Genomic DNA, 6,000 nt, shown 5'->3' with positions numbered 1-6,000 from the left:
ATTTAGTCCATATTAGGAACTTTTTGGGCACTGAAGAGAATGTTAATCAATTTAATGCAATAAATCGTTGTCGAAAAGTCTCTTAATTAGATAGGCCTATATGTTAATACTGTAATGTCCCATGGCGACGCATTTCTTTGTTGATTCAATTTACGGTAATATCTTCTTGAACTAATCCACGGCTGTAGAAATGCACCAAAAATTTTAAAAATGAATGATTACTTACATTTTCATAGCTGAATACTCAAATATAAGTAATCCAGTCGCTCACATAACTTAACACTCAGTTGAAGACACAGCCAGTAATTTTGCACTCACATTACCTAACTTGATTGCAAAACAAATGAAAATAATTAAATAAAAATAAGAAATTAAGCAAGCTTGAAAGAACCGTATCTCATAAGCAGTTATTGCATGATATGCCATTCTCATTTTATAATAGTTGTGGGGACGGAGCAAGTACTATGACGTCATTACTCGGTTAAACCGTTGCAAATACAGTAGAGATAATACGCGACACTGAGCGAGATATCGAGGGACAGCAACTGGAGCTCACTCTAGCGGGTAGACCTGAACAGTACTGATTCTCTCATAAGAGCACGTGTATTTGTGTGTGAAGCTTTTGGTGTTATTTATGCGTTTTCAGTGAGTTGACATAAATAAATAGTACTGTGTGTCATACCTTGATATCTCCTCTCAACATGAGCTGTCTTTGGCTGCAGTAATTACGAAGTAGAGAAAAATGCGCGTTCGTTCTTCAGGTTCCCTCGTGACAAGAACATGTAAGCAATATTGTGTTTGCATATATATTCTTCCAGTGACAGATTTTTATAGTACTTCATAATCTTCTGACCTGCTCGACCCATACTTTAACTGGCATAAAATGTAATACGCATATTTTATTCTATAGCGCAGCAGTTAACCTTCAATACCGATGTGTTGTTGTGGGTTTTGAAACGTCACAGAAGCGATTTGGATAAGGTGCACAAGAAAGAAGGGACGTTACGTTTATATAAGAATTATAAGATCTGTTCAGATCATTTCCAGGCTAGCGACTTTAGAAATCCTCGACTATACAGCCAAGGGTATGTTACATTTTTGCTCTAATTGAACGTAAATATTCCTTAAAGCATCACTATCGACAACATTTTCATATTTTTCTTTCTTTACCCTCTTCTCAGATTAATGCCGGGATTTTATAGATTATCTTTCTGTTAGTAGGCTTCATGTTAGGAGGAAAATTGTCCAGCTATTAAATGTTAATTCATTGCATCATATGTGTAAGGAATGTGCCGATATTTTTATTGATAAGTGTCTTAATGTGATGATACAATGTTTTTAAATGAGAAAAAAGACAAATCCAACCGTAAGAGTTCAGGCAAGAATGTTAAAGCTAAAAAAGTAATGCATAAATGAAAGATCAAGTCATTTCACACCAGTCCATTTCACTTCTTGTTTATACGTCTAATTTCAGTGTTTGAATAATAACCTTTTAAATAATTCTTCATTCATTTATCCAGAATTGCTTTAGCAACTTCGAAGTTAATATCTCAATAACACTTTCTTTCTAGACGTAATTTATTTATCCATTTCCGTATATACATTTCCATTGATATTTAATTTAGCGCGATTTGTTCAGGTCAAGGCACTAGGAGCGCCACCGTCGAACTGTCTCCCATTTTAGCAAGGCGAAATCCGTAAGTGTCGCGTATTATCTCTACTGTATTTGACCGTTGCCAACGAGATATACAAGGCCGGGACATAGCTACTAATTTGACGCTGAAAAAGCGGCCCGACCGTGTGCACGGTTTGGCCGCTAGATGTCAGGTTTCCGTTCTGTTCTAGGCGGACTTTAACATTGTGATATGCAGAGTAATTGTGATGCTATGTTGATTTTGTGCAATTTATTGTGAATATTGTTTCTGTCGGTGAGTGTCTGTGAGGTTGAGAAGAAGGTGCACTGTTGTGTACCTCTGCATTTCGGATGACACTAAAAAGCATCAAAATTGACATTCCATAGTTTCCCTTCCGAGTGCTGTTTAAGGGAGAAATGGAAGCAAACTATTTCTAGGCAAGGTGATATAGTAGGATCTCTTTAGGTACCTAGCAATTCTTCTCATAAAACATATTTTAGTGTAAGCACATCAATAAATTCCTTCTGTTTTCATTGTGTACCCTGTTCACAAACAAGAAAATGTCAAACGCAGGAAGTGACTAGCTCCCAAAAATGTTGTATTGCCATCAACATTAATTAAAAGTTTCGATTCAGATAACGATTAACATAAAATATCTTCATACGTCAGCTGCAAACGAAAAAGGGGTACAAGTCTTGTTTCTATATCAAGGAAAGTCTACGACTATCTCTGTTAAATCTAAAAATATATGGATGGGAAAATTAAATACCAGATTACAGAAAACAATCTGTAAAATTGAGAAGTAGGATACGGGTAATAAAATCAGAAAAAAGTTTTACGGTATCTGAACTTGACCAAAAAGCAAACAAAATTGAAAAGCATGCTAAAATTGGTCATTTAGGAGCTTTATGCATGTTAGAACGAATTTAATTTTCTTCTTCTTTCTTCGTCCGTTTACCCTCCAGGGTCAGTTTTTCTCTCGGACACAGTGAGGGATTCCACCTCTACCACCTCAAGGGTAGTGTCCTGGAGCGCCAGACTTTGGGTCGGTGGATACAGCTGGGGAGGATGACTAGTACCTCGCCCAGGCAGCCTCACCTACTATGCTGAACAGGGGCCTTGTGGAGGGATGGGAAGATTGGATAGACAGGCAGGGAAGAGGGAAGGAAGCGGCCGTGGTCTTAAGTTAGGTACTATCCCGGCATTTGCCTGGAGAAGTGGGAAACCACGGAAAACCACTTCGAGGATGGCTGAGGTGGGATTCGAACCCACCTCTACTCAGGTGACCTCTCGAGGCTGAGTGGACCCCGTTCCAGCCCTCGTACCACTTTTCAAATTTCGTGGCAGGGCCGGGAATCGAACCCGGACCTCCGGGGTTGACAGCTAATCACACTAACCACTACACCACAGAGGCGAACACAAATTTAATTTTACGGGAAGGAAAAAGAGGAATACGGTGAAACGACGCTAAATATTTGCGTCCTCTGGCATAGGAAAGCACTTACCAGTTACAAATTTCTGTGATCCTTGCACTGCCTAACTCTATCGTATCAGAAGACGCTAAAAAATTACATAGGATTTTCTAATGGCGAAACGGGCATAACATCGTTCACCAAACAGCGGCTTCAGTACGAATGTCAAAACACCAGATGTGCGGAGGATCCACAATTCATTCATTTACATATTCCATTTCCATCAAGAATCTCTTGTTTATTATATCAACTTACTGCTGAAATAATTAATGTAATCAATAATTTTCGTGATCAGAGTCAGGTAATCTTTTAATTTAGAATGTTAACATGTCACATTATTAAATAGAAAGAACAGTTTACTGTTAAGTCACATGATATATTTCATATCCGTGTGTATATACTCTGGGAAGTATGTAATTCATACAGTGAGTTGTGCGACTATGTTTCTAAACTTAACTTCACTTAACAAGTGAAAAAGCTAACCTAATGAGCGAAATAAGGAACAAGCCCACTCAATATTGTTGAAGAAGAAATACCGTTCTCATAGGGAAATGCGTGCCGATAAATTTTATCAAAAGCCTCGAGAAGTACTACATGCTCAAGTATAAACCTCTTAATACCATTAATGAAAGTGAAAACATAATGTCAGTATCTTCACCTGTTCACTACTTATTTGAGGAGGACATCTCAATTGAATAACCCTGTATAATGTGAGAATAACACTAGACAGGATGTACACCTACCTAGATAATAGAGGCATGCATTATTCAAACTTGAAACAAGGCAAGATGTGCCATGCTACATATGCAACCACCCTTATGCATGAGGAGAACGTGTAATCTAAAATGCCAGAGTTTGCTCCAATTCTTTCGACAGAGTAGCAGTATTTTAGGCTATAAATTTCATTTTGTTCTGTATTGAAGTGCAATATATTAAGTAAATGGTATTACATTAGTCTTGGGACTAGTTTCAGCCACTTAGTGGCCATCATCAGCCAAAAAATATGTGATAACTAAAACATACGTATATAAGAGAAAGACAATGATGCAGGAATGATTATAACATCAAAATACATACAAGAAAAACTATGGGTGTGACCTTCGTGTCATAATATGATGCTGTCTTTAAATTGAATTATGCAAATCAAAGTGGATCTCAGGCAATGAAGAAAATCTGAAAATGATAGCCATAATTAGGAATGAATAAACAAACCGAAAAGAAACGAAAAACGGGAAAAGTTATTTATGAGACTCAACTCTAGTGCGAAGCATATATCTAATGTCTGATGGTACATCAGTAGAACAAATCACTGACATGCTAGAGGAAGCAGGCAAGCCATGAAAACAAAGGAGTGGATAGGGAACAAAACACTTGACATGCTGGAGGAAGCAGGCAATGGAAACAAAGGAGTAGATAAGGAGAGCAGGGATGATATAGAAGGGAGGAGAGAAGGGGTGTCTAAGATGGGGCTGAAGGATGCGGAAAGAAAGACTGCTGCTGACAGGGGAATTTAACCCATCCGCTTACCTTATAAACATCAGTTCCGGATCTACAAATTACCATTTAAATGCTGGTGTTTATAAGGTCCGTGCAAGACTGCGCTTAAATGATAATATCACTGCAACTACTGGCTCAAATGTTGTCAAACTTTCATAGAAATACTAAAAAAAATTTCAATGGAATGTGCTACATTACAGTGAAAAAATATGAACTATGCACTATAAACTCACCTAGTAATTCTTACGGTGCGTCAGAACATTTACGTTCGTAATATTTACATCTGCTTCTTGACTCGTATTACTATCACTAACTTCACTAAGCACAGATAACGTATCCACATCACTAGATTCACAGGTAGAACTTTCCGATATATTATAATCTTCTTCACAATCACTATTCAGTAAAATATCCATGACTTCTTGCTCGGTAATAGCCTCGCGCGTGCTCATCTTTACTCACTGAACACCCGTGACATCAGCTCAATGTTATCTTCAATTTACGTTGTTAATCCCTTAAACATGACTCAAATACAGCGGAAGAGACTCCCTTCAGATATAAAGAATGATTGTAATGCCATCTGTTGAGTTTTTAACGAACTACCTTCCCTTTACCATCGATAAAGCAGGACGCAGCATTACCCCGTCGATTCAACGGTTAGGTAAGCCGGGCACAGGCTCGCGCATCTCGTCGATTTGACAGGTAAGGCGGTGGATTAAAGAGGTTATGAAAGAGAGAATTCTTCTTATCTGAGACATGATTACTAAAGACAGGAATTAAAGGGTCAAATAAAATGTTTGATTTCTCTGAAATTTCATTAATATTGAAGTCAGGATTGAAAAACTGTTCCAGATGGATAAAACAACTTTTCATAATATTGAACAGGGTGTCCTTTTTCTATAAATTTTAAAAAATTTCATGTCTTGGTCGATATTAATGAACTTATATGCTATCCCATGGCCAAAAATGTATTATAATTCAGGGCGATGACATGCTCTAAGTATCTTGTATTGAAGCTCCTACCTGTTTGACCAACATAAGATGCACCACAGTTATTGCAATTGAGTATATAAACAACTGATTTGGTGAACTTGTTGCTATAATTAATAGAACTGGTATTGAGTAATATATGTGTTTCTGCTATAAGTTTTGAAGCCTATTTTGACGTCATGCTTTTTAATATGATCGTAATTTGGTAGATTTATTTATTTTATATTCGTGAAAGTAGATAAAAACTGTTGTGTGTTTTTTCTTTTGTTAACGTAGTTAACTCGTTTTAAGTTCTTCTTTAGATAGTGGGTTGCTAAAAGCACGGTGTACCATACTATGGTATGCTCCACATTTATGGGCATGTTGGGTTTATGGGATCTTGATGGATTGTGTTAGTTTTCTAAAAA

Source organism: Anabrus simplex, chromosome 5, assembly GCF_040414725.1.
Source record: "Anabrus simplex isolate iqAnaSimp1 chromosome 5, ASM4041472v1, whole genome shotgun sequence".
NCBI lineage: Eukaryota > Metazoa > Arthropoda > Insecta > Orthoptera > Tettigoniidae > Anabrus > Anabrus simplex.
Note: the sequence above shows the minus strand (reverse complement) of the source record.